Raw genomic sequence first — 18066 nt, 5'->3', positions numbered from 1 at the left:
CCATCCCTGCCAATTTCTAAAGAGCAGAGCTGTGCTCTGCCACAGATGCATTAACAAAGTTTTTGAAAACGTTTTGAGAATATATTTATAGATAGAAAGCCTGTATATTCTATTTTAGAACACAAAAAGTAAAACTCCCTATATTTGTAAACTTAACTAAACACATCACAAGTGTATATATGTTAAACACTGACACAGGTTTATATAATATACATGATTAGTTTTTCTTCACCTATAGTTAGTAAGACCCACCCGCCTTTCTAGTGCCGGTGATACGATTTACCTAAAGAAAACCTAAAATAAACATATCAACAGCAAAATCAGTCAAAAACATATTACTTTTCAACAAAACAGATTTTAACTTTATTTTAAGATGACTGTGAAGACAGTAATAAATCAATTAACAGTATCCAAACATTTTAATAAAGCAATTGTGTAACAAGATGAATCAATTTGATTAATAACTCAATTTAGTTAATATTGACACATATTAATAGCTTTGAATTAGTCACAAAATGTATTAAAACATTAATCATAGGCATCCATTGGATTTTTAAATTAATGTTAGCAAGTACAGAAGTTAGTACGAAAACGTTTCTATAAAAAACCACACGTGCATGGCAAAACCTAGCCCACAGTACGAATGCATTCATTACAACTCATAAGCGAAAACATCATTCTATGAACAAACTTAACAAGTTAATATCCCAAAAGCATTTTTTTTTTTTTTAAATAATGAATTTTGACAGGCAGGAAAACTCTGACACGTTCAGCTTGTTCGATGTGGAACAGGAACAGATTTTATCCTTTTGGCTGACCGTGATTTAGGGGTGCTGGTTGTGCATTGTGGAGATTTTGTTTAGACAAAAAGTTTTAAGCAGTAGTTACATCATATGTAATAAACTGTAACATTAATATTATGAGTCAAATATATAAACACACCTCACTATACAGTACAGACCATCACAAATCGAAGTTACGTTTATTGTATTTCGCCAGTATTGCTGTACAGTTGTAATTTAGAATACAGTGAGTTAGCAGTACAGCTATGGCCAAAGGTTTTACATCTCCCTGCATAATTAAATCATCTTGCTTTACTGAGTCAAATGAAGCCTGTGGAATAAAAATACATACGAAATTACATATCACTTTGTAGTTTTCCATACTTAACGAAGAACTAACAATTTCAAAATGTGACATTTTCCAAAATCCAACATGCCTTAACAAACAACTGTATATATGTGTGTGTGTGTGTGTGTGTGTGTGTGTGTGTGTGTGTGTGTGTGTGTGTGTGTAGTGTACTATAATAATGTTCAACAAAACAAAAACATTTTGGTCTAAAATGCAAGAAAAAATGACATTTTAACCTAAACCCCAGATTCAACATTCATATAGTAACAGTAGTTTTAGCTGCTCAGAGGACGCAAGGCTCCGTTATAAACTTCTATCTGCTATTAACCACAGCACTAGCAGTAGCAGATCACGTGATCTGAGCACAGGTTTTAATTGGGACCATAGCGTCAGTACAGTCAGAAATATTTTCAAAGTTTTATGTTATGATACTACTTCCTTTCTCTGGGAACAAATGTAGTTGTTGGTTTTTCCTCTGTTAGTGTTTGTTGGAAGTCATATTTATATTATTTAGCCCTTCCACAGCAGTATACAATAATAAAATTCCACTGTTGCTGGGGGCTTAATGGGACCCCCAAACCCTCTGTCTTTTTCTACCTCCCCATGTTTTGTTGGCCATTAGCCACCACTGCTGGAAATGTATTGTTTTTTATGGAATGTATTTGTTGTTAATATTCTTAGTGTAGCCATTGCAAGTGTAGTTTTTTTTTTAATGTAACCCTGGTTTTCTTCCCAATTTAGAATGTGCAATTATCTTTTCCCCTCACCACTGCAGCAGTTCACCACACAGCTCAGGAGAACCGAAGGTTCAGTGGGAAACCTTTGATTCCACGGCAAAACCAGTTTCCTCTTTTACCCCCAGATGTTTGTCTGGAATTCGATAAGCCTCGAACAATCCCTTTGAAGCGCACACAAAGTTTTTGAGCCTTTGGCATTATTTGTAAAAAAAAAAAAAAAAAAACTTGTATTGAGCTTGCAACTCAAATTAAAACCTGAACTTCTCTATTATATGTATTCTGTATATAGACACAAGTACATCCTATCAGTCACATTCTGCCACCAACTTATTTTAGTCTTCCTACCTTGTTTTACGCACATTTGCAAGTTTGTTTTCTGGCAGTGCTGTTTTATGAAATGAAAAAAAAAATACTTGACAGCCGCCACTATCAGTCATATTTGATAACTAGCAAGCTAAATGATAAAATACTAGAACCTCTGCAAGACTTTACATGACCAACCACAGTGTGGCAAGCTGATGACTTCAGACCCAGAAGAAACACGTACAGCACTGCGAGGGAAATGGTGAAGGCACTTGCTTGCACCTGTTTATTGCAAATAAAAAGTTAAAACAGACAAAAACACTTTGTAAAAGAAAACGTTGCGTTGGCCAAAACTAACAGACACTAACAAACAGGGATGAACACTAAACAAACAAGTATTGTGCTGGTCCTCCAATATGACGAAGCAATTGATTATTATTATTATTTATTACTTTTACCGCCTCACTCTCTCCCGTTCTTTCTCCCTAAACACTCACCACCCCGAGTGAGTAAAACATGCATCTATATTTACTCTTTTGACGTGATTCAATTACTAATTAATTATTCACTTGAATCCCAGCACATGAACTGATCTGTGCAATCCCCTGCCAACACACTATTACATACTTTATCTGCATGTGAAGTGATTATGCAATACCCATGCCTAAATACAACTACATATTTTCAATCACTCGTGCTATACAGACCCAGTTATATCTCGTGCACCAATACCTATACACCAACATTAACACACCGCACACAACACAACACGTAATACACACATGGGCGGGGCACACTGCCACACACTGCCAACTGCAAACATTTGAACTGAACCTGACTGAGGGCTGCTGCTGGTTGCTAGGGCAACTGCCTCTTCACAGCTTTTGCCAACATTCTATTGGTTGGTCTTTTGGTGTGCGTAATTGTAGCTTCACTTCATGTCAAAAGTAGATTTTGCGGACAAACAAAAAAAAAGGCTACATGGACACAAAAAAAGTACATTTAATAGTATTTCCACCCTTACTGGTGAAGCCTGTGCATAAATTGTCTACATAAATTGTCTATTGTCTACACAGACATAAACAAAGAAAATAGCGGACATAAACAAAGAAAAAAAGACATTTGCAGAGCTTTTTGAGATGTTATACTAATACAATAATGACTTGGATTGCATTAAGGAGTTTGGTTTGGATAAAAACGAGTGATCAGGAGATGATTTATCAATATACATGACAATAAAAAGGTATGCACAGTGAACATGGGGTGGGGCTTGGCTGGAGATGCAGTACTGAGTGTCCTGTTGATTTTAAACTGGTTTTACTGTAAAAAAAACACCTGACAGGCACTGAATAAATGGACCGCTAAGGGTTATAAATAAATAAATAAATAAATAAATTTTATATATATATATATATATATATATATATATATATATATATATATATATATATATAATAAAAGGTTCTCAGTATGCACCATTCATGTTTTTCTCTCACTCCTAATGTAACCATAGATTTATGTTAATTAGAAACATATCAATTCATGCAAACTCATCCAATGGTGTAGCTTCTAGGCACAGTTACTTGTTATCCTGGAACCATTTAATGAGTCAAAGTGAGGTGAAGGTCCTTGGTGCTCAAAGCTGAGCTTTGTTATTCCACTGACAAATGCACTGGAACTCTTGCTGCAGGCATCCTGTGCCAAATTCCTTAGACGACTGGTTACACATTCACTTTTATGCTAATGGAGTTAATAAGCTTCAAGGGCTTGTGGTGGCTTTCATTTGTTTAATGACATTTCAATGGGTACTGCTGTTCACTTATGCCCAAGGCAATGTGCCTCAGTAACCCACAAAGTTTGAGTGAAAAGAAATAAACCTTTGGAATATTTCAATGTATCTGCTTAAGATTCTTTATAATTTGCTTCACAATTAATGATTCACAATTTGTGAAACATTAATTATATTAGTCAATGTTTGTTTTTTGATAGTTTACTTTACAGCTAGAATATAAAGCACTAGTAGACAGAATTTACAAAATTAGTTTAGTTAAATAAACCAGTAAAGGCATATTTTTCACATACCTCTTTATAGAAATCTTCATAAAATCCTCTCCTGATCACTCGTTTTATCACCAAACTCCTCAATAATGCAATCCAAGTCATTATTTTATTACTACAACATCTCAAAAAGAGCTGTCAGATACGCCCTTTTTTCGGCTTCATTCGGCTCCTATCAGTCTCACTCAGCTATTGAAAGGTTTTCTCTGCTTTTTCCAGAGAAAAAAAACGACTAGAGACCTATGCTTTACGTCTTTTTGATGATGCCGGACAGGGTCCGACATCGACTGGAAAGGGAAAATTGTAATGTCGGACCTGGTCTGACATAGGACCGCAAAGGGTTAAAGCAGTTTGCATGTTGTTTTTGTTCACTAACCTATTTATGGATGTGTAAATGCTTTTTCTATAGGTGTTCGGAAATCCGACTTCTTCGCCTACAACCCAGTCCACAGGGGGTCGGATATGCGATGTTGTACTGTACTTTAAGAAGAAAGGCATGGTGAGATATCAGCTGAGCACTTGTCAGCTGATAGCAGAAGATGAATAGGAGAGGGAGATCTGAGGACAACGGTGTACCAATAGGCACTGTAACATTTGCTAAAGTTTATCTTTATTATAAAAAGTTGTCGTATTGAGGTAAATGTTTTTAAACATTCGGTACGTTATACACACACAAAACTATTTTAAGAAGTACATTATTTTTACTTTAAGTATATTTAAAAATCCTGATACCTTTTGATTAATACCATAAACCAGTATTTGTGAAAACGTAATTTTAGCCTTGACCCATAAATTGGCCTTACAAGACCATAAGTTTGACATGAACAGGTTCTGTTTGCAGTCTTCACATGAACAGATGGGACTGAGGCAGTGGCTTGGCTGTGTATTTTGAACTATAGGGTCATGAAACAAGACTGGTTCTTAGGAGTACTCTCCCTTGGGAAACATTTGGAAAAATAATGTAAAATGGGGCAGTATGTGTATTCCCAAATGGAAACTGTAATAAATGTAATAGGCCTACTTAGAAAATGTATATTAAAAGGCCATAGTTAAAGCTGACACTTTAGCATGGTTGTATAACTTAGAATTGGGTTTCATCATCCACAAAAAGTTACAGGCTTCAGTACTTAAAGTGATTATTCACACAAACAGACTGCTATTAAATCAGAGTTTATAAGCCCTGCTGATAAATAGCAGTATACTGCAAGTCATTTATTATAGAAATAACAATTTATGCCAAACAGATCTCATGTAGTTCTGACATTCTGAAATATTTTGTTATTACAGTTAGTCTAGTTACATGTAATGTTCTCAGATTCAACAAAAGCACTCTGGCAAGAAACTATACCTCTTTTCTTTCATTTTTTTTACTGCACAAGGCAAGTACAACGAACAGTTATGGACAGTTCAGGTTTTGCCTGAGCTGCCAAAAATATGTATGTATATTTGCATACAGGTCTCCCCAACTAAACATCATAATGTAGTTTATCCAGGATGCCTATCCTGCAACAATGCTGGTGCTCAGATTCAAATAAATGGATTGTGGGAGAAGAAAACAAGCACTGTTGTAGGAGGGAACCTGATCTTGATACTCATTTATGACCTACGATGTTAAAAAAATCCATATACAATTGGAATAATCATGGAAAATATATTGTGATGAGGACAGCTCAGGGTGCAGTAAAAGTAATGCATTTTAGAGATTTTTCCTTTGCAATTTCAAACAAACTCACTATTTTGGGGTGAGGGGCGAGAGGGGGGATTACCAGAACAAAATCTTACTTTAAAAAGGACTGCAATGTACCCACAATATCAGAACATAGAACATTAACATAGAACCTATTGAAAAATACACAAGCAGCAGTGTTTAACAGTGTTGTGAACAACCAATTGGCTGTTATAACCCAGTGCATATATTTGTGTTATGGGTCAAAAAAGATCTTTAGGATTGAACAGATGGATAGTTTATTGAATAATAAAAACTTACAACAGATCTCAAGGGCTGCAGTATGTGCCTTGTTTCACATTACATGTGCCTATCTCTAGAAATACCATAAACGCCTGCACAGTACACTGCATGATTATACATTTTGTACAAAGTCAATACTGGGATGTTTTGAATATAAAATACAAATTTTAACTGTAAGTACTAATTATAATACATTGCCTGTTTTCATTTCTCCATGGCCCACTACATCCTATATTTGGTAATCATCATCAATGATCAATATTAACACATACTTTTGCACCAGGGTAATTACATACTCATTAACCAGATGAAGCAGCTGGGACACCCTTATTGCAGATTCATCGGCAAATATTACAACTAGAATTGTAACCAACTCTCTCCAGCATCACAGTATGTGTAACATAACAATTTTTTTGTGGCCTTACGTAACAGAATACACTTGATAGAGTGACTTGAGACTGGGGTGGGCTGAAACAACTCTATAGTGTGATAGATATGCGGGTGTTTAAGGGGAGCATAAAACAAAATCGAGTGTGTGGGAGGTACTAGTTGCAACTTTTTTTTTGTGCAGTGGTTTAAATTCAGCGATCAGAATGTAAAAATAAACACTACGAACCACGTGTTTTTTGTATATAGTTTCTGTGTGTGACACCTTGTATTTTAGACTTGTTGTGCCTGGTTGGAGATGAACCGTTAGCATTAAGGTGCACATATTTTTTTTAATTTGGGACAATTCAGAATCATGTCCTTTTAACAGTGGAACAAAAGCTGTCAGAGTCACAGGTCCAAATATAAGGTAAAACCAGTGATTTTTGCTATACAGTGGCATTACCTCAAATTGCAGAAGGATTATGGGTAACACACCATTGACATGCTAGGTGATGTTACCCATTTCTAAAATCTTTATTTTGTTCAACTTCAAAAAAATGTATACTTATGCCAGGCTATGTCATTCTTTGGTGGCATACTGGGCACATGAAATTGGGGTGGGTGCTATGGACCGTGGGCTGCATATTTTGAAGTGGAAAGGTCAAAGTGGCCTGGTGTCTGTCTACAGCATGTAAACCCCTCAAATCCAATGCAAATATTTCCACATAGGCACAGGCACATCGAGCAGCTTAAAAGTTTATACATTTTCCATTATTGTGATTAAATGTGATGCAGGTATAATACATTTTATGAAAAATAAACTTTTTTTTTTTTTTTTTTTACATAATAGATGTATTTTGTGGTCACGTGACCAAATAAACCACAAAAATTTGGCACAAATGCAAACTTCAGTCTTAAAAGAAAAAAGAATATTTGGTTTCCAGGGGTAATTGAAAAGGAAAATAGAATAATCTTGATGTAAAACAGACAAGTCCTAAAATCACAAAATGCCTGTAGCACTGGGCATCACCAGAGCCTCAGCAAAGAAGGGTTTAAGGCTTTCCATCTATCCATGGCTACGTTTACAATGCAAATGGAGGCACCATGTTGTGATTGTTGCGCTATTATTCCAGAAAAAAATCCCTTGACCCTGTCCTTTCTTATTTCGTTTACAAACGAATTCCTAAGTGCTGCGCCAATGGGTGTAATTTTCTGGTAACTAAGGAGGGGCTATGCTAACAGCACAGATCATAAGAATGTACCAATACTCAGACACGCATTACATTAACAAGGGTGTTTACTAGTTATAGGTACCAATATCAATGTTTCGATAAGATATTGATGTCGGTTCATGTCCAGATTACAGTTAAACCAGTTTATCTAACCCAGTTATGCCGACAACCGAGTTCGAGACTACCTCCTGAGTAGGTTTCAAACTCGGTTGTTGAACTCAGTTTAAACTTGGTTCTAAAATGCTAATGTGGTCAGGGCATCCAGGCAGTGATTACTGTACTGTACCTGAACTGCCAGTCTGTGTGGTAATGATTGTTGACTTGTATATTATTTATTATTATTATGATCAGTTGTATTATTTCTATAATGTAGTATTACTGTACTGTATTTTTTTAATTAATTAGTTTATTTTACTAAATACAGTACAGTATTGTTCAGTCTGCTACCCAAAACCCTCTCCGATATTAAGCAAAACTACTTAAATAGTGGTAAAAATGACACAGGTTTATATTTAGTTCCACAATTGTGCACCAAAGGATGCATACATGAACTGTAAATCTAGATCTCCACATTCTGCTGGTTCTAAGGTTTGCAGGGATACCAAACATGTATATTTAGTATATTGGGTCTTTGCCTGTCACACCCCACCAAAACCCACTGACACCCCTGGAAGGATATTTCCATTTAAAAAAGCAATCTGTCTCACGGTCTGTCTCTGCATTCCACAGCAACAGACACTTATTCTACTTAAATAATGATCTAAATAAAAAATACTAAATCATTTTTTTATATAAATCCCAGGGCATAATGTAAGTAAAATGCATGTTAAAAAGTATGTGATCTGTAAAGTTGATATGACAAGAGATTTACCCAATTTTGCAGTGAATGCCCAAGTAACTGAACTCAATATACTGTGGTATAACAAATATGAAGACAATAAGTGGAGAGTCTCTACACAGCAAAAACATATTGAGGACCGGGTGGATGTAGTCACTGTTTTATAGTAATTAACCGCTCTGGAACTGGAAACAGTTGAATATGTTCTCAGCACATCACTACAAGAATATGATTTGCAGCCGTTTATTGAAATAAGTCAGGGACACCTTAGCCATACTTGCATATTCTTAAACATGACTTTTCAGAACAGTCAGTTCTACACAGGAACCTTTATTTTATATCCTTAACTTCCCCCAATTACATGAAGTATGCACAACAGATTTTAAGTAAATAGTTACTAATATGTGACTTCATGTGTGTTTGTGTAAACATAACCTAGGAAATTGAAAACAGTCTTAAAATGTGATTAAATCCTTGTATAATAAATCTAGGAAGCCAGCCAGACAATCAGTCAAATCCACACACATCATGCAAGTTCAATAAAAAAAAGATTACAACACTTACACACAGCAGCCTGAACACAATGCATTGCTTTTAGCACAATGGGATTAAACCGCAATCATCATACACATTGCTTCCTTCCAAAGCTGCAGACACGAATGCTCCCAATAGGAATAAATAATCCTCGAAGCTGTCCTTTTTTATTACATGTACATTACAGTTAAGTTGGCTTTTTTCACTATAGAAAAATAGAAAATAAATGTGGAGCTCTGTTAATTATACAGTTTAGCACATTATAAATATGTGTATTTCTCAAAGTGCAATTTTATTTTCCCAGTGCAGAAGTACAGCAGTTTTACACTAGCATGTACATTTTAGTTTAAGTACATCCTTACTGTAGTACTATTTCTCACTGGGTTAATTCAAGATTTTGAAAGCACATCTCTGCATCAAATGGGAAATCGGAGGTTTATACCTTGTAGATCCCAACACTCCAGTGGGTTAAAAGGGATAGGAAACACTTCTCGGTTTGTTTGTAAATGATAAGACAGATGGGAAAGCAATGTAATCTCGGGTTTGTTTTGATTGTTTTTGATCGGTATGTGCCAAACGAGCTGCTTAAATTCTGCAGAATATCAAACTGTAAGCCGCCTTTGCTGGAAATCCCTCCTGTGACGTCACTGGTTGAAGAAGGCAGCGGGAGAAGTAGGTGAAGTAAGTGATTTCTCTCATGCAAATTGTTTGGAAAATGTCACATTTTAACATGATATTCAGAGCTTTGTAATTTTTACTTACTGATGACGCTTTTGTACAATATCATTATAACAAATTAATTTATATTAGAGATGAAATTGTTTTTCGATAGTACGATATATCGCGATTACGAATATTCATGATAATCATATCGTTAACATTTTTTAATTATTCGATAATCATAGAAAATGATAGTCACATACTCACTGAATGTGGCTGGAAGCAGAACAGATGCTTTTTCTCTCCAAATAAGGGTAAAATCATCGGTGTGTACTAGGGCTGCTACGATTAAATGAAAAATCAATTTTTTGATCGATTCCATTCCTCATTATGTACATGGATATAAATACTGCATAATCGATTCAATACTTACATTTTTTGTAACACACATAGTTAACAACATTATTGAAGTTTGTCAACGAAACTGCGCTGAACACCCTGCCTTGCTATTTACAGTATTCCTGCCACAGACAAGCAGTGAGCGTGCTCTTCTTCTCCTGCTCGTGTTAACTAGCATCTGATTTACTGGTCCCATCCATCCAGTGAATCTCTTTTAAAAATGATTTGTTAGTACGCCACTCTGTGTATTCACTGCGCAAAAAAAAAAAAAAAATATATAAAAATCCTGTATATAATTTGTGCTGCTTTGGAGTTTCAAAATGAACTGTTATATAATGAATATTTAACATTATTTAATAACGTTCAAAATAAAGAAATAAATGATCAGTGATGTTAAACGCAATTTTGGAGTAAGGATCAGCGGTTATACAATTTGTGGTTATTATTATTATTATTATTATTATTATTATTATTATTATTATTATTATTATTATGTTTTAGGCTGGGATTTCCGCATAGGTTAGGTGATACAGTGTTAACATGATGCAATGCGTGATGCTGTAGCTATCGTTGAATTTTTCTCTCTCGTCTACCCAGGCGTAATTACCTCACGTATTCAATTGTTGTGCACAAGCTTTTATTGAACTGCAATTATATTAAAATAATAATGCCAAGGCGAGAGGAATGCACCGAAAGTGTGTGGTACAATCATCGATATTTACTAGAATAATTATATTTTGTGTGCCCAATTAATCGATTGCTATTTTGAGGCTTAACTGACAAACTCTAGTGTGTACTTTCACTGCAAAAAAATATATTGCAGGGAAATACAGTACCATAGTATGTACATCCAATCCGCAGAATGTGGCAAAAATAACAACAAAAGCAGGAACATGCCCTTCCGTACTTAGCATCCGGTGGAGTTAAAAAACGTCAGCAGTCAACAAGCAAGGTCACTTTAATAACATTTTTCCCCCCTCTCAATACTGTCCTCCGTTCCACCCTCAATTGTCAGTATATAATTTCAATATGTTCATTAAAATGTACACGTTATAGGCTATTATGCCACCAGCAAAGTTGATAACGGTATTGGAATGTGTTTTCTTAAATTCTAAATTAAATAACGACAAAAAAGGTTGTATAGTATAAAATGATTTATTTATTTTACAGACTATTTGAAAAAAAATGAGAATAGTTAGCAGTATGTGTATAAAGCAAGTATTTTAAATGTATTGAAAGAAATACAGTTACTATAGCCTGACCTGGCTGTGTCTGTATTTTACAAGCTGGCAATCTTGAACTATAACCAATAATTTACATACAGTAAACTTTAAATAAACACTGGGGCGTTTATTTACAATATTTGTCAGTAGCCCCGGTTCCTATTGGAGACCGGTGACTATTTGAGACTTGATGTTTATTATGAAAGATCACTAACATCTGCAAATACTTCAGATGGATTCATGAAAAAGCTGTTTGCACAAAACCTTATAGAAACGACATAAGTAAATTACAACATTCCAGCAACGTCATTAAAACAAACTGGTAAGCTCGCTGTACAGCCATGTGTGCATTGGCTGGAACATTCAGTATGACTCGATTTATATTATTATTCATAACCTGCCATTTAAAAGAGACTCAGCGTCTATTTACCTTATTTCCCAGCAGCACGGCGCTTATTAGAGACCTGGCAAGTATTGGAGACCGGCGATTGTTTGAAGTTTTACGGTAAGAGATTTACATTGTAGACACTCAAAATATTGACAGACAGCAAGAAAAGTTGTCGGCTTTTCAAAGGGAAGCAGTAGTGTATATTCAACAGATTTACATAACAAATGGTAGCAGATCATAATACCACTTTTATTTAAAATACTAAATAGAACCCTCCCTAACATTTGACAGAATTTTACAACCAGAAAGAAAGTAATGATTCTGACATGCCCTGGTAGAAGTGTGATTTTCGGAACCCTCAAACACACATGCTAATGATCTCAGTGGCAGCATTTATCCGCCACTATTTAGACCCCCATTCTCAGAAAACCATGTAATTTTTTATTTATTTATTACAGAACTTTTTTTTGATAAATAACAGATCATACTAAAATGTATGAGATTTTCTAACATGATTTGTTGTCAAAAGTTAGTTTTATAATCATAAGCTTTGTGCATACTTACATGGAGCGAATGTCAACTAATGATCCTTTTCCTTAGGAATTATCGTATGTACATGCCTGATGTGTCTGCCTTTGTTCAAAGCTGTAACTGAAAACTGTCAGTGAGTGATATTACAGGTACCAGCAAGCTACATCAAAACAGCAGGTTCTGTTTATGAAATAGGACTATGGATTGTAGCAGCATTACATACAGTGCTATTCATAGTCATACTGTGAACATTTATTAAAATACTATAGGCATACAATAATTCTGTAAGTATCTATATTTGAAACTGAAAGCAATGGTTGCATCATTTCTACTTAATACTTATCACTTGAGTTTTTAATGTACTAAAATGTGAGGTATAAAAGGAGTCTAGAAGGGGAAAAAAAAAATTTGGACAAATTTGAGGGAAAAAAGGTGCACAATTGCACACTCCAGTTAATTAAAAATCACCTTAAAATCCTCCAACGGTTTCTGTCAATTTCACTTTTCAGTTACAAGCAGCTGTTTGGATGTCTTATGGCCACTCAAGTAAGCAGTTCAAGTGTGATATGGATTGGGATATCAGGCCTTATGGAAGCATTCCACTTTGTAAGCAGTGGCGCTATACAGAACTAATAGCTGACAAGAATTACATTTTATAATGCCTTTGTGCACATGAGTGTTGCAAAGCTGTGGCTTCGGCTCAAAGTTCATCTGCTCAATGGGAGTTGGAAGTCTGGAGATAGAAACCAATAATGTGGGGCAAACGCATTGAAAACTAGGAACTTATAGATGTTTAGAAACACTTCTAACTGTGACCCATCTTGAAAGATGAAGTAGCAGAAGCGTCATTAACACAACAAACACACCTGAAGCCTGTCATCCTCAGTTTCCAGCAGTTAACTGATTTATGTTATTGTACTTTGTTTTTGCCTTCAATAGCCCCAGGGGTCTACACTTTATTAGACTTTGTAATTTGAACAGATAATTATCCAGGTTACACTCCTGCAATAAATTAATATAGAAATATAATGTTTCAAACCAGTATTCCACTGGTCCTTGGAAAGAGAATAATGTAAAGAATGTATAATTCACACAGTCATATTTTATTGGATTCTGTATTATATTTAATAAAAGGCGTAATGCACTCCACATGACAATACATCTAAATCTATGTGTCTCAATCCCCTAAAGTAAAGGATGACTTCATTAACACTACACAAGTGGTTACTTTCAATGTTTGTATCTTTGTACAGTACATTAAAATTACTAATTAAATTAGGCCTATGGTATCACAAGGTTTACTGAATGTGACTTTGGACTCAATTCTGAGCTAACAACACATTTTAAATCTCAGGTCAAAACTGTATTTATTGTTTTGGCCTGCCATTTCTTTAATGATCCCTTTGGCCTGATATGTCTAATTAAATGTAGCATTTTTATGTTGGTAAGAAAATATCTCACTGCAAGTCTATAATCCTTTTCTTTCCAATATAGAAGACATGTATATGAAAACATTCACAAATATGTGTTTATTAGTTTGATAAGTACTGATTTCAGCAGTAACTATGCTACGTTTCTTTTCACTGAAAAAATAATACATGACAACTTTGGTTTCTTTTTTTTTTCTTTCGTTGTAAACTTATAAAGCAGGGGTTCAAACCAACGTGACAAAGCACTTTAGTTAGAATTTGCATGATCAAAGCCTTTTGTGTGTCCTAATCAAAGTGCACAATGATCAAATATTGCTGTCAATTTCAAATTCCATACCCTGGGTTACAGTCAAAAGACTTGAACAATCAAGAATTTGAAAGCAATCAGTTTTAATTATGTTAGGTGGCTAAATTTGTTCTGCTTTCTAAATGTGTCACATTCTGCTATGTTGGTGGGTGCGATACCCCAGTTGTTTAACCAGCCATTATGTGTTTTGCACGCTAGTGTCTTTTATATGGCTAGAAACTAGAATTTCAAGTATTTCAGTTCACTAGCTGTGCTACAATTTCTCAGTTCAACCTTAAACGTACCAAAACTCAATCTTAATCAAAAACAAACAAAATAGCCTGTTTCAAACGCTTCCTGGCAAACAACATATGTTTGATCGCAATTTGTTTAGGGATTGACTCTGAAAATTAAATTTAGATGACCTTAACCTACATTTAATAATAATAATAATAATAATAATAATAATAATAATACGGGTTATGAAGGCTTAGGCAGCGTTACAGTGTGCAGTACTTACAATAACAATAATGTATCAATTTAATATTTAGGTGACAGTCTTGATAGCATTTCAGTCAAAAACATTTAGGTTGTCATAAAATAAATAAAATTACGGTATTTGAAACTGTCATCTAATTAAAATGAGATTTTAGCATATCTCTGGCTTCTGCTTTTGAAGTACACATCTTTTTTAAAAAATGTAAGTTTTTCAGGAAATTCACAATTGCTGCATGCAACACTATCACGACAGGCCTGTATATGCATTTAAAAAATGTACAAGTCTAATCTGTGAAGCTAATTGGCTCCAGATGGTCAGGCCATGGGGGCTGCTGCTAAAAATGACCTATTGATCCTTAAGGGTCCACAATACTGTACATCAATGTTTTCATTCATTGCTCTTTTAGTAGAGCCTTTAAACCTTTAGAAATTCCTTACAAGTAGAATTCTAAAAGACAAGTTGTATTGTTTGAAGTAACTTAAAAAAAATAGATGGTGAGTAAGTAGATTCAAGAAAATGCACAGAGTCCTTTTCTTCAATCAGTTGCCAGGTTTACTGAAATATGCAGGGAGTCTGGTCCCAGGTACAGGACAAACACAATACTCAACATTACAATGTTTGCATGACATTAAATACCCTTCTGTATAGATGGTCCACCTCCCCTTTCTCTGACACTTAACCAATGGTCAAGGTAATTTAATTTATTGTGTGAGTGTTAATGTGTGTGTGTCTGTGTGTGTAGTCTAGTGTGACAACCTCTGAACTCAGTGCAATCTTCACACTCCTGGAGACAAAAGGTCCATACATCTGCCTTTTGTTATCTCCTTGCGACCCCCTCTGATGCCAGTGGGATTATCTCTTTTGATCTCTCTGAAGTCTTTAGAGCCTGTTCCCTTCTAGTCCACAGCATTGTTATCTCGTTAGCTTGCAGTCATTGTTGGGCAAGAAACTTGTAGACACAACGTCTCTATCAATTGTAAGCAGTACATGCAATTTGAACCAAACAGTCTGCTATCTGCAATATTAGTCTCTTTTCAGAAAAAAACACCAGTATAGCTCTGCCAGTCCACATGCATAGCAAACTGCTAATCAATTCTCAATCCATGTTTTCCAACATTGTTTATTGAAGCGTTAAGCCTTGAATTGACATGGATATTACACAATTGCTCTCTTGTTATATGTCTCGTTTTGTCCAGGAAATTAAATGAGAATACAGAATATTATCTGTAATGTTTTGCCCCTCCCTACATTTACAAGCACATAATTTGAAACATATTTAGCCTTCAGAAAAGATGCTTAAAAAGTAACAGCAAATCTCTGTTAACAAAATAAAGCCTTCAGTCCATGCCTGCTGTGGCATTGGCATGTGATTTCAGCCTTTGTCCCTCCCTCCAACTACAATGACCAATCTTATTAGCTAGGCAAAGTGTAGAACATTTCCTTATCTTTTGTAGCCCACAGACAGGCCTCTCACCTCCAAAATATTTCCTGATATGGCTTATGATTAGGGGTCTACCTAAATCACGATTTTGCGGAAATCGTGAAATTGAGGGGTCACCGCGAAATTCACCTCTTTAGGGGCCAATGCATACAAACAATTAAGGAGAGGAAAAAAAAAACTTGTTTAAATGTACTGCACAATGCAAGTGACGCAAACTATGTATCTTCCTTCTGTAGATAGTCCTTTTTTTATTCCTTCGCCGTCCTGTGTGCACTGCACTTAAGCAAAAAACAAACAAAAAAGTCCACAAATAACATTTACAAAAAAAAATTTCTCCAAAGCAGTTAACGTTCTTGTTTACTATTCAAATGACAATGAAGTTTTAATCAGCCTATCAGTGTGTCTTTAGTTCTTTTCTGTGACATGTAATGTGCAGTTAGGGGTGGGACAAAGTTGGTACTGCATTTAGGCTGTTAAAATCTAGTTTTAAGATTTTTAAAGTATTAGAGATGGACGACAAAAAAAGCAAAGTATATTTCGGCTATTTCAAGATATTTCTCAAAGAAACTGTACATGCAGATTGAGGTAACTGTTTTGCACATCTTAATGTGTCTGGAGAAAATATGATCGATCACTATCACTAGCATCAGAATCACACATTAAACAAAAGACTACTACAGAGGCTGCTGAACAGAAAATAAAATAAACAGTTTTCAGAAACCAAACTGGAAAATCAGTCCAGACAAAAAGTATTCCTGTCTGCAAGTTAAATTAGTACTAAAACGATCTAGCACAGCCATCTCGCCTCAACCTGGTGCTTACTTTTTCACAGTTGAAATTTTAGACCTGAATAGCCACATTTTCTTTGTTTTGACTCGGTACTAATAAAATAAATTATTGCATGGGACAAATAACATGACAACGAACGTCCTGTTTACATTGCCTTTATTAAAGTATGCCAGATGCCCTTGGGTAACCGAGTTTTGTGGCTGTTTCTAATCAATTTCTGTATAACTTGGGAAAGCTTTGCCTTAACTTCCAACCAATTCAGTGGATGTAGACATTAGGTCTCTGTATGGGCAAGTCAACTGCAGGGGGATGCTGCATGATTGCCTTTAACAAATGACAGCACTCTGCTTTAGTAAGGAAGCAAGTACCACTATTTTTAGGCTTTATAGCGTTCTGAAATACTGTCTACTTAGGTGTATTTAATGTTTAAACAGGTCCGTGAAATCCTAATTTTATTCCACAACCTACCCATGAAAAATACGTAAATTTACCGCGATTTAAGCAGACCCCTACTTATGATCTCTTCCATATCCACTATAATGGAGACATACATGGGGTTTCCATGCAAGTTTTTTTTTTTTTTTTTTAAAGTCGAGACAATTAAAACAAGATAAATTTCTTGTGTAAAATGTTTTTTTTTTGGTTTACATTCGCTCAGTTTATTTTACTCGAGTAAACCAGGCTTTTCACCCAACGTCATGCAAATGAATGGGAAAGGTGGAGGTTGATATGTAAATTAGCAATGCCTGAAGTACTCATGCTGTTTTTGAACATTACTAGTAAACTTCTGTGAAAATGTGGTTTCCATGGTCAGAGAACTGGTACTCGAGTGAATCTAAGCTGCCGTAATAAAGCAAAATACCTTCTGCCTGGCTGGTTAATAATGTGTTTTACTGCTCTTGCCCAAATTGTTTTTCAAATGTCATTAGTAGTGAATACTGTTCAAATAATGTATCTTACGACTCATTAATTAAAAATAAACTCAGAGGTATAAAATGAAACTGACCAACAGGTATTGCAAATCACCATGGCTGAAAACAATGGAAATATATGAAAACATATATATATATATATATATATAATATATATATATATATATATATATATATCCCTTTCATTCAGGCAATACAGCATATAGGGGATCAGGTGATGCTGGTATACTACCCTGGCTTATAAGCCCTACCTGTCCAGACGGCTAACAGCTGCTGAGGAAGCATTCAACACCATGCTTGGGCAAATACGGGTAGTG

General features: G+C 35.2%; 1 protein-coding gene and 1 long non-coding RNA gene across 4 annotated transcripts in view; one reads left to right on the top strand and one right to left on the bottom strand.

Annotated features, from left to right (window-relative positions):
* Positions 1-18066, top strand: part of LOC121303447 — a 41544-nt gene that overhangs the window by 4361 nt on the left and 19117 nt on the right. Inside the window, exons 2-5 of one of the 3 annotated variants that reach the window (XR_005947794.1) lie at positions 9770-9852; positions 11899-11958; positions 12442-12521; positions 12882-13505. This is a non-coding gene — a long non-coding RNA (uncharacterized LOC121303447). Of the gene's footprint in view, positions 1-9769; positions 9853-11895; positions 11959-12441; positions 12522-12881; positions 13506-18066 lie in introns of those variants that run through there. The other 2 variants (XR_005947795.1, XR_005947796.1) reach the window with 2 other exon arrangements.
* The window catches only part of LOC121303441 (phospholipid phosphatase-related protein type 1), a 98938-nt gene that overhangs the window by 67453 nt on the left and 13419 nt on the right, over positions 1-18066 (bottom strand). The gene's annotated exons all lie outside the window — the stretch shown is intronic.

This window comes from Polyodon spathula, chromosome 2 (assembly GCF_017654505.1).
Source record: "Polyodon spathula isolate WHYD16114869_AA chromosome 2, ASM1765450v1, whole genome shotgun sequence".
In the NCBI taxonomy this organism is placed as follows: Eukaryota; Metazoa; Chordata; class Actinopteri; order Acipenseriformes; family Polyodontidae; genus Polyodon; species Polyodon spathula.
This window is presented reverse-complemented; position numbering and strand designations above follow the sequence as displayed.